This window comes from Balaenoptera ricei, chromosome 18 (genome assembly GCF_028023285.1).
Source record: "Balaenoptera ricei isolate mBalRic1 chromosome 18, mBalRic1.hap2, whole genome shotgun sequence".
In the NCBI taxonomy this organism is placed as follows: domain Eukaryota; kingdom Metazoa; phylum Chordata; class Mammalia; order Artiodactyla; family Balaenopteridae; genus Balaenoptera; species Balaenoptera ricei.
Window position 1 is genome coordinate 8,841,998 of NC_082656.1, and position 12,524 is coordinate 8,854,521.

Here is a 12,524-nt window from a genome sequence, read left to right on the forward strand (position 1 = left end):
CCAACCTGTAGTGAACGTGTCATGCCTTGAGACCAAGCCTGTAGGGACAGCGGTCACGGCCAGCTGGCACAAACATGGAAAGGCTGAGCAATTAGCTCATGGCCACATTAACCGCAAGCTAATGTGGTTCTAGGTTCACGAAGTACTACTGCCTGTTGACGAACACTTGTTTCTTGGCCCTGCGTCTCAGGCTTTCAGCTCCTCCTCCACCTGATGTCGCAGGGCTGGCATCAGGACAGCACTCCAGTTAACCCCAAACTTAAGCTGGACATTGTGCTATAATAGTGACACAGGTGATCCACCACCAACAAAATATGTACGGTGAGTGGTTCTAGTTGTTTTAATGAACCTGACTGTGGCTCTAAGTAAGCAAAGCCTTTAGTAAGTGAAATACACACTCACTCCAGCCTCCTCTTAGGATTTTAGACCGGATCTAATGAGAGGTTAAGAGACTATGGTTGGGATACAGTCTACTTGTAGTTACAAAAGAGCTCTTTTTTTTTTTTTTTTTTTTAGCCTCTGGCCCATATACAGATTGAACATTCTGCTGTAGTCTTGTGTTTCACCTCTGCAGGTACCTGAATAGTCTGCTGATGTCTAGATACCAGAAACTATCAGATTCTTTAATCAGGAACTTTTTTAATATTTAAGGAATTTGTGAATTAGGGAATCCTGCTGCACTAATTGAAAGGCAGAATTACTACCTCTAATTAAATTTGAATCTTTATATGGTGAATTTTGTGAAAACTGTTATAATTAGTCATGCTTATAGCCTGATAGCCATTCACTAATCTCAGTGTTGATATTTCAAGATAGTATTTCATCATACTGAGATTTGCACGTTGGTGGGTTTTTTGCACTGTTGTATATGCAAGTCTTCCTATACCACCCAACTGTTACATGTCTGTCATCTAAGGATGTGTAAATAGCAGAAACAGCAGCTTTAATATCTCTCTGCACTATGGATTCAAGTCAGCTTCCCAAAAGGACAACCAGCTAGTGTTTTTAGCCAAACTTCTCTTTAAATAGAGGCTCCTCTTACTTCGACAAACCTAGTAAGGGAAATATAAAGAGAATAAAAATAATTTCTAGATTTAGCTGCCTGAGTATAGTGATACAATCAAAGTAATGCTGTCCTTAAAGGAGACTCAGAAACAGTTCAGGTCAGATAAGGAATATTTATGTTACACTTAACAAAGTACTAGCTTATTTTCCAAATTATAAATAAAAAAATAACTTTAAAAATAGCTATTTCTTAGCAGAGCAGCTCAGCCTGGCACCCCTTACTTAATCTAGTAAGACTTTCACCAGAAATCTGAAAACTCACCCTAACCCAGAAAGAAAATAGTATTAATAGCTAAAACCAGACATAATTGTTGAAAGGTTGCATTTAGCCGCCGAATGAGGTGATCTTTCCAATGAGCTCACAGACTCACTTTTTTCTGTGTACTGTTCAACTTGAAGTTTGTTTTCCTTGTTATGAATATTCTTGGATTCACACAGATGAAAAGTTGTTCTTTTGTGACTGTTAAATGGAACTTTTTTGGCCATGAAATGAAATTTAATGCACCGTGAGAGTAAAAGTTTCACTGAACCTTATAGCAAATAAACCATATGGAAAGTATCATGAAGTAATACAAAAAAAAAAAAAAAACCCAAAGGGGTTTTTACTTCAACTTAATAGTATCCAATTCAATTCATCCATGGGTGAGGCCATAATTTTTATGTCCAGTGACTATGAGAAGATTATCAAAGTTTCTTCTTTTTGAGAGTACAAAATCAGGTGAAGATTATTCCTCAAGTTATTTTCAGTCTAGCCTTTTCTGATTATATGCTTCTTCTTACTATTTATAGAGACATCATTTTTAACACAAAAGATCATTTGAAAATACATCATCATTTTTTAAGTCACAGAAAATACCAATAAAAGTAAGTTCAGGGACTTCCCTCGTGGTCCAGTGGTTAAGACTTCGCCTTCCAATGCAGGGGGTGCAGGTTCGATGCCTGGTCGATCAGGACCTGCCTGGTTCGATGCCAGGAAGCTAAGATCCCACATGCCTCGTGGCCAAAAAACCAAAAGACATAAAACAGAAGCAATATTGTAACAAATTCAATAAAGACTAAAAAAAAATGGTCCACATTAAAAAGTAAGTTCATTAATATGACATAATAAGCATGGAAGGCCCATTCCTACAATCACTATGATATAATATCACTATATTTCCACACAGCATTTTGCATTTTGACTTTCCTGAAAGTCATCGATACAGTTTTAGGCAGCAGCAATCTTTAGCACTGTAGTCATTTTAACTGGTTAAAATTCCACAGGTCATGCTAACAATAAGAAGACATATTTTATTAGGTAATTTTGATTGTCACTTACGTATATATCTAGTATTTCCGACTTAAATGATTCTTAAAATTCAGCATTCCATATGATGGTATTTCCTGATGCCTTTAGGGGTTTCTACTCAATTCATAAGTTGTAATCACAGAAGTTTGGTGGAGGTTAGGTACTATAATCTTAAAATATTTTTGATTGACCTAAAATGTAGGTATTGCTTTTTTTTTTTTTTAAATTAATTAATTTATTTATTTTTGGCTGTGTTGGGTCTTCGTTTCTGTGCGAGGGCTTTCTCTAGCTGCGGCAAGCAGGGACCACTCTTCATAGCGGTGCGCGGGCCTCTCACTATCGCGGCCTCTCTTGTTGCGGAGCACCAGCTCCAGACGCACAGGCTCAGTAGTTGTGGCTCACGGGCCCAGTTGCTCCGCGGCATGTGGGATCTTCCTGGACCAGGGCTCGAACCCGTGTCCCCTGCATTAGCAGGCGGATTCTCAACCACTGCGCCACCAGGGAAGCCCCGGTATTGCTTTTTTTTAATTGAGGTATGTTCACATACCATGAAATTCATCCTTTAAAATTGTGCAATTCAGTGAGTATTCACAAAGCTGTACCACTAATTCCAGAATGTTGCCTTTTAATAACACTTCAAAAGAGAGAGTAGGTAAGTAGATTTTCATCTATTTTTTTTTTTTTCAACTCTTTACCCCCTGGAGTTTTCCTTTTATTTTTACCAGAAAACCAAACCTTTTTTTTCTTAGTTAAAGTAATTGGGTCATTTCAGTTTTAACTGGGACATTTTGATTGGCTGCATGAATTTGGGTACGTAATGAATACTATATGATGCTTATCATGAAGAGGATGCTGCCTTTGAAATTGCCTTTTTTATCTCATGTGTAAAACAAACATTCAAGATACTTAGGGGCTGTGGAACTTCAACAGGAATGAAAATGCTCACCCGTGAGTCAAGCCAAATTCCAATTCAGAAATGGCAGCAAGGGCGGCATTCCCCCTTCACTCGCCTTCTAGCTGTTGGTTCAGATAACGGTGCTGTGTCACCAAATCCCACCTGAAAAGAGGCTTCTCTGTGGTGCTGAGTGAAGTGGTTTCCATTCTCTCGTGTTGGCTACTGACCTGTCAGTAACGCTCTGAGAGGCACTTGGCTGGAAAGGCTTGTGGAGTGTGTGTCACATTCCTTTCCATCTAAACAATGCCCCGTACGTACCAGATTGGTCAGTCAGGATGTTCTAATTCCAGAGATTTCCAGCCATCACATTGGGATCAATGTCTTACCCCATAAATATCAGCTCTGTGGCTTCATGCATACCCACTTCCCAAGGTTTTCTGGGATTCCCAGTGGGTAGCATAATAAATTGTGAACTTCTCGAAGGCAAAAACTATCATGCTTATGCTCAGGATGGAGATTGGGAACGAGACAGTGGTTCCCCCTCCTAAAGGTAGGTCGTTACTATCAGAATTGCCTCCCCTCCTCCCTTTGGTGTCCAAGAAAATAAAATGCCTTTCAGACAGATTAGGGATTCTTCTTCCCATACATTCCATGAAAATTTTTACTTTAATCAGTATTCTTAAAGTATACAATACAATAAGCTACAGGGGTTTAAAATCTATGATTTGATGAATTTTGATAAATTTGTACCCTGGTGTCAGCATCACCTCAGTCCAGATACAGAACATTTCCGTCATCCCCAGGAGTTTCCTGAGCCCCTGTGCAGACAGCCCAGACCACCACCCAGGCCCTCAGGCAACTATTGATCTATATATAGATTAATTCCCATTTTCTAGAATTTTGTATAAATGGAAGCTCTAGTTTGTTTCATTCACCATAATGTATTTGAGGCGCTTCCATTTATTATTTATCAGTAATTCATTCATCTTTATTGCTGAGTAGAATTCCATTTAATGTATATACCACAATGTGTTTCTTTAGTTACCTTTGAATGGCCTTTGGGTCAAAAAACAGTGTTTGAGTACAGTTTTAGCCAGCACAAGTCTTTTTTTTTCCTATTCTTTTTCAGATTCTTTTCCGTTATAGGTTATTATAAGGTATTGAATACAGTTCCCTGTGCTATACAGTAGGTCCTTGTTGTTTATCTCTTATATATATAGTAGTTTGTATCTGCTAATCCCAAACTCTTATTATCCCTCCCCACCCCCTTCCCCCTTTGGTAACCATAAGTTTACTTTCTGTGTCTTTGATTAGCCAGCACAAGTCTTGATTTCCATAGATCATGCTAATAATTATAACAATGTATATTTTATAAGGTGTGTAAGTTTACTTTCTGTGTCTTTGATTAGCCAGCACAAGTCTTGATTTCCATAGATCATGCTAATAATTATAACAATGTATATTTTATAAGGTGTGTTTTTAAGTTTTATTGAAGTATAGTTGATTTACAATATTGTGTTCATTTCTTCTGTACGGCAAAGTGACTCAGTTATACATATATTTAAGTTATTTTTGATAGTAGCTTATAGATAGGTAGGTAGGTAGATAGATACTACTTTCTATAGTAACTTCCAAGTGTGATTGTACTTGAGGCTATGCATTATACAAAGAGGAATAAGACAGATTTTTATAAGAACAACTGCCATTTTTTGGCTTACCTGTCATGTTTCAGATGTACTAATTTTCACATTAACCCTAGCAGATAGGTAATAATAATAGTAATAGTTCATGTTTCTCTAGTGCCTACTGAGTGCCAGGCACTGTTCTTAATACTTGAATAACATCAACTCACCTAATTTTTCACATCAACATCATGAGATATGTACTCTTATACCCCACTTCACATACAAGGAAAAAACTTGTCAAAAGTCACACAGTTAGTAAGTGGTGGGGCTGGCATTCAGTGTAGACCACCCATCTCCTGGATCCTTGCTCTTAACCACTACACTCGTGGCCCCCTTCATTTTTAGTCGGAGATGCTGAACCTGGGAGATTTAATAAAACCTTACCAAAGGTGGTGGAGCTAGGGTTAATGTCCTGATTCAAATCCTGGTTTGATTGACTCCAAAGTCCAAGCTCTAATCTACTCGGGAAAGGATGTGTATGTGAATAACCAGGATGACTTTGGTTAGGTACACAAGAACTAGAGAATACCAAAAGAGCTACTAAGAGTGAAATCTCTGTCACTTCTTGTAGGAGTGACCAGGGAAAGTGTGGTGGAGTGAATGAACCTTAAGGGACAAGTACGATTTTTTGATGAGAGGTGGTTTGGTTGGGTCTGAGAAGAGTGTGAGTGTGAGTGAGTGTGTGTGTGTGTGTGTGTTAGTGGTGCCAGAAGATAAATCAGAACATGATTGATTTCAAGTCCCCAAGAACATCCCTGGGGAATGTAAACATTTGAGGAGAAAGACCAGCCTATGAAGGACACAGAAAAGGGATGTCTAAAGAAGTAGGAGGAGAAAAAGTGGGGGATGGCATGAGTCAAGTGGAAAGAAGGGAATCATCGATAGTGTTTCATTGCAGCTGAAAGACCAGAAAGAAAAGTACTGAAAGATGTCCACCAGATTTATTGTTTGGAAAGTCACTGGGGCTTCTAGGGGAACTATCTTTAGTGGTGACAGAAAAGTCAGATTTCAGGTGGTTGAAAAAGGAGTAGGGGAGGAAGGGAAGACAGGAAATGTAGACCGCTCATTGGCGAACTAAGGATGAGAAGGAGTAGGGGAGGAAGGGAAGACAGGAAGTGTAGACCGCTCATTGGTGAACTAAGGATGAGAAGGAGTAGGGGAGGAAGGGAAGACAGGAAGTGTAGACCGCTCATTGGCGAACTAAGGATGAGAAGGGGGTGGAAAGAAAACAGTAGCCAGAGGTGGAAGTGTGGTGAAGGCAGATGCTAAGATGAAAAGCTCTAAGCATGTTGATAGCTGAGAAAAAGAGCCAGGAGTGTGGGGGAGGCTTGCATCTGGGGAGTGGGGAGCTGGGTGACTGTGCAGAGCCCCAGAGGAGGCAGGGAAAGATCCATCCACGTGTAAATGTCCACTCAGTGGACGTAACGTGCACAACTGGCGTATATATTGGGACAAAAAAATCCAAAATACAAAGCCAGAAACAGATGAGTGAAGGTGGCATCTTGCATTTCTCAGTAGCTGCTGTAGTTTTTACAGAAATGCCTGTGGGAGATGCTCTTTTGTTCAATTAAAATGAAGATTAACTTTGTATCCAAATTTAATTGAAGTTTCCCCTCCAATGTTCAAATAATGGATTTGTCCTTGGGACTGTTAGATTTGGCAGAGAATTGGCTTCTCTGAAATGTGCAAAGCCAGCTGCAAATAGGACAGGTTCTCTCAAGAGTTTTTAGTTCTTAGAAAAAGTGCCAAAATATTCCTCCAGATTTGAATCTGCCTTCTCATTTCATATCACAGGGTAACAGGCAGCATCTTACTTGCTAATACCTGAACTGATTGGAGATACTCTCATTCTCTTGATCTGGGGATTTTTCCCCAATATTCTGGGTAAGAATCAGCATATATTGTCTTGTTTAAAGAAATCTGTTTGTAACTGAAGAGAAAAGGGAAACACAGTTTCATCCATTTCTATTAGCCCCCTTCTTCCATAGATCTCCAGTGGTTTTAACTAGTGCTCGTGAATTCTTGCTAGAAACCTAGCCAGGTCAGTGTGAAGTGATGCTCATTTTTACCTGTGGACAAACTGAGGCACCATCAAGGAGGCTGAGTCTTCCGCCAGAAGTTCAGTGATCCCTGCAGGCAAACAAAATGACCGGAGTGTATCTTCAGGATGATTCCAACCCCCAGGTCCCTGATTGACCCTCGTCGTGTAGGGAGAGACTTTTGGGGAGAAATGGTCAGTATTCAGAACTGTGACTTCTCAGGCTTATTCCTTAGATCTGTTTCCAAGGTTGAATCACAGTTGGCACAAATAAGATCTGAAGAAAAAAAATATGTGTCAGACATGAAGATACTTTGAACCTCATTTTTCTTTGGTTCAGCCTGAGAAAGGTGCCGGCCGCTGTGTGCTGATTGTTCTGGATGAAATGCCTTAGCGGCATCTCAACAGTCGAGCCCACGGCTGCTCTGAAGGGGGCAGCTCACTACACATCCTCCCTGTGTTCTGGTGAAGAAGAGGGATCCCAGTTGCGGAAGCTCAGATCTGAAATTTTTTTGTTGACTACTCAGAACAGACATGTGTATTATAAAATTTCACTGCTGATGGTATCAAAATCCTGAGTCAGTGATGCATAAACAAGTTCTTATAATCAAAAACACTAGTTTCAAGACTTGAGAAGTTTGGTGTTTTTTTTTTTTTTAAACTTGGTTGCTTTTATAGCATCCCACCATTAAATTAAAAGGTTTCCTCTAAATTACATATTAAGAATTAAAGTCACTGTAGTCATGTTAGATTTTTTTTTAAGAGAGAGGGACAATTACCCTTTATAATGTTTCTTTCCTACTTTCTGTAATACAGCTTTCTAGTTACACTTGGAAGCTTCCAGGAAGGTAAAATTAAAGCTTTAATTAACGTTAGTGGGAGTATGCGTTGCCCCAGGAAAAGAGGTGGAACTTAGTTTCAGCTCCTGAACATTATGAAAGAGGTTACACATTTTAATGTTTCTAGTTCCAATAATAATGGTATTAAAAGGAATTTTAATAGTAGTAATGACTCTCAATTATTGAGTACTCTGTGTCATTCATCTTCTAGTTCTATGAGATAGGTTGGCATTATGTATCCTTATGTTACCTAAAAGTTAACTGAAGCTTAGAGAGGTTAAGTAAGATCCAGTAAGGGACCTAGGGGTCAAAGTCAAATCTCTCAGGTTCCAAAGTCCATGCACTGAACTGCTATATAATAATTAAAAGATGTTAAAATAGTACCTCATAAGCAAGGCTGGTGACATAGTTAACAAATTGAATAAGCTCATATTAACTCTAGTGACATTGCTGGGTGACGTGTTTATTGAAATATCTCTGAGGACAAAAATACTGGGATCATTTGAGATTAGTGAAGTCCTACCTGTGTGGGGCACATTGTGGATTTTTTTAGGCCACTCAAACTTCAGAGGTAGAAAGTGATTTATTAAATAAGCCCCTTGTATTCCCCAAATAAAACACCTTTTGATACAGAAGAGTCTCTCTAGACTTGTCTCACTGCCAGGTCCTGCTGTGCTATGGCCATCTTTTCTCTTGCAGATTACAGAGAAACCCAGTGTGAAACAATTATAAAGTGAAAATGTAGCTAGTAGGCACTGAAATTGTTCGAAAATTGAGGTAGAAGTCAATGGCCTTTTTAGGTAGGTATGGGCACAAAGAGCTTTTAGAGTTTGTGTTTTCTTAAGGGAGGGAGAGGTTGGAACGTCCCAAGGTTTGAGAAGCACAAACAGGGACCTTTCTCTTTTCCTGTGGAAATGCTTGAAACCCCTACAGGTTTCTTCGTGACAGGAGAAAATTCCTCTTGGATGGGTTGGGACAGCAGTGCTCTTTGATTCAGGGGAAGCAAACTGGAAGAAAAGCGCACAGTGCAGACTGAGAAGGGCAGCTTGCTCCTCACACAGCAGGCGAGATGCTCGCCACCCAGATCCTGCCTGGAAATATGAAGAAATGGGGTTGGGTGGGGTTCCTTCTGCAGCTCCAGCAGGAAAAGATAAAGAGTTGTGTAAGTACTATAGAAATCAGTTTTAAGTGACTTAGGCCACCTTGGAAAGTGAGACATTATAAAAAAAATGTTTTCATGGTGACAGAAGTGATACATCATGTTCCCCTGTTTTTAGTTGTTGTTTGTTTGTTTTTTTATGGAGAATTTCAAACATGTGCTAAAGTGGGAAGACCGTGTAATGAACACAGTGACCATCAGCAGCAGTTATCAACTCATGGCTAATTTGTTACACTCCCAGCTCCTCTCCCCAGTAGTATTTGAAGCAAATGCTAGAAACCATATCATTTAATCTGTAAGTATTTCAGCATGTATCTCCAAAAGATAAACATTCTTTTTTAAACAAAGACCATTATCACACCTAAAAAATTAAAATAATCCCGTAACATCATCAAATATCTAATGTGTTCAAATCACCAATGGTTTCATGAATGTCATACTTTCTCTTAACAGATTATTTGAATCCGGCCCCAGATCTGATTCACATAGTGCAATAGCCTTTAAAAAGAAAATCAATAGGCTCCACCTCCATTTCTTTTTTTCTTACTCTTTGCAACTTTTTATTGAAAAAATATCTTTTTTTACTTCAGTTTCCTTCAGTCTGAGTCTTGCTGATTGCATCCCTGTGGCTTAGTGTAACATATTTCTCTTACTCCTTCCTAACTCTTGTATTTCCTGAAAATTGGAAATGATATCTAAAGGCTTGGTTAGTTTCAGGGTATTTTTTTTTTTTTCTGTTTGTTTTTGTCAAAACGATTTCATAGTGTTTGCTTCCATCAGGAGGGGCTTAATGTCTATTTTGTTCTCTTTGTGCTGTTAGCAACCCCTGATGTTCAATGCCAAGTCTCAGGATGTTTTTGGTTCGCCCATCTCTTCTGTTCACTGTCACCCAGTGAGCCGGGGCTTCTGGGCAAGGTCAAGTCACACACTGAGATCTTCTAGCTTTGGACCACTAAGAATTTTCAGGGATCCATGACCCCAAAGTTTTGTTTTTTTAGAATGATTTTTGAAAAACAAACATATCATTCAATTAATAAACCTTTAGTAAATAAGTAAATCTGTACTAAAATACAGAACAAAGACAAATTTTAAAAGCATACAACGCACACTGTTCTTATTGGACAAGTGAGGCCATTATTTTGAGCCTCCTCTGTCATAGTCTGTTTCTACTTGTTCTTTAATTATCCATTGTTTACTCTGTGTTAATTTCATTTTACTACTTATTTAATGCTCTTTGAGACCCATGATGTCTTGAATGTGCAGACCTTGGATTCTTGCAGACCTTAGATTCGGTGTGCTGATCTCCTGCAGGAGAAACTCAAGCAGAACCGGGCCTCTGCAGATCTCTTTTCTCAAGTGGGCATGAGCCTTATTGCTCTGCCTTGTTTTCAGATGCCTCTCTCCTGAGCTTGAGCAAGTTTGCTTCTCTCCTCTTTTCCATTCTTCCCTCCTTCCCTCCCTTCCTTCCTTCCTCTCTTCCTTCCTTCCTTCTTCCTTTTCTCTTTACTTTTTAGCCAGCGTGATACTGTCTTCCCCAGGTCTAGTTTTTAACCTCTTGACACTGATAAAATCTATGTTGATACACAGAAAATCTTGGGAATGTTAAAATGTGAACTTGATTCTCTGTGCCCAAAGCTATCTTTCCAAATGCATAGGGATATATTCATTTAATAAACCCTAATAATAAGTTTCAACTCTGTACTAGGAGTGTAGGGAGACAGTCAAGTTACAACACAGTGGAAGTGCTGACAAGAATAGGTGCAAAGTGCCGTGTGACAAGGAACAGATGACTCTGCCTGGGAATAGTGGGGAATGGCTTAATCTTGGAAGTGACGTTTAAACTAAGTCTTCAAGGAATATGATTAAGACAGCATATTTGTGTAAGAACCGTTCAGGAGAACATAGCGTAAAAGTATGCTGTTTTACTGGGACATGGAATTCAAGTAATTGGCTAATGGACTTGACTTTTGAGTATAGCAACAACTTACCATATTAACTTTGCTTGCTAGACATAGTAAGACTTGCCATAGGCTATTTCCTTCATATGTATGCAAATATGTGAGCATAAAATATCATGTTTTTCACCATTCCCACCCAGATAGTAGTGGGAAAAAATGACTTTTAGGCATGGGATGTTCCAGGATGTGGGTGGACAGAGTCACCTTCCATCCCCCACTGTGATAGGATCTCATCTTTTAGGATGAAAGGATGGCAGATTCCCAAGGTATGGACTGCTGAGTTATTGCAGGGGTCTACAGATCCACATGTGTATCAGCCATTTAGGGTTTTTTGTTTGTTTGTTTGTTTGTTTATAAGCCCACACCATGCAGCATGTGGGATCTTAGTTCCCTGACCAGGGATCAAACCCATGCCCCCTGCATTGGGAGCACAGGGTCTTAACCACTGGACCTCCAGGGAAGTCCCAGCCATTAGCGTTTGACTGAGTACGTTATAGTTTCCCATGTAGATGTATCCCCACTTTCCTAATGTATATAAAATAAGTATTGTTGCAAGATAGTACAAAACCATTTAAAAGTATCATTGAAATCATAGTATTAGCTCTGTCATTATGTATGGTCTTAAACAAGAAGATAGAATTACTATCTTGTATGTTTGGGGTATAAGGCTGTGCTTGGTGGTTGAGAATTCCTTGAAAATTTTTGACATTAAAAGGGGTCCTCGGGGCTTCCCTGGTGGCGCAGTGGTTGAGAATCGGCCTGCTAATGCAGGGGACACGGGTTCGAGCCCTGGTCTGGGAAGATCCCACATGCCGCGGAGCAGCTGGGCCCGTGAACCACAGCTGCTGAGCCTGCGTGTCTGGAGCCTGTGCTCCGCCAAGAGAGGTCACGATAGTGAGAGGCCCGCGCATCGCAATGAAGAGTGGCCCCCACTCGCCGCAACTAGAGAAAGCCCTCGCACAGAAACAAAGACCCAACACAGCTAAAAATAAATAAATAAATTAAAAAAAAAAAAAAAGGGGTCCTCATAATAGAGTGGTGAAGGTTAGACAACATTGTAAATGCACTTAGTGTCGCAGAATTGTACACATAAAAATCGTAAAAATGGTAAATCTTGCATCATATGTATTTTGCCACAATGAAAAAGTATATTAAAAAATTCCTTTAACTTACAGCAAAACACACACATGCCAATAAGAGGATCTCATAGTTGAAGAAACTGGACATCATTAGCCTACAGCTTTGATTAATTTGGCAAATGTTTAACCGTTACCAAGCAGAGCCCTGTCCTGTAACTTTAAGTGCCGGGGAGAAATAGAGGGGACTGCGTTCTGCAGCTTGTAGTCTACCGGGGGTGTCAGTCAGCTCATCACTCTTGGTAAGTGCTATAAAAGGAAAAGTATAATATACTTTGAAGAGGCAATGTTTATTAGCCCTGAAGAAGGCTGCATTCTTTTTATTTTAGGTGAATATGCATTTTGAAGCTGTGTATTTTGCAAATGAGACAGAGCAGTTAATTCATATGGTTCCTGGTAAAGCTTTAGATACCCAGACTGAGCCAATCTCTTCAAGAACAGAGACTCTATGGGGTGGGGTG

The 12,524-nt window shown here is 39.6% G+C and overlaps 1 protein-coding gene across 7 annotated transcripts in view; it reads left to right on the top strand.

The window, feature by feature from the left end:
- FRY (FRY microtubule binding protein) overlaps window positions 1-12,524 on the top strand; it is a 330,932-nt gene that overhangs the window by 132,106 nt on the left and 186,302 nt on the right. The gene's annotated exons all lie outside the window — the stretch shown is intronic.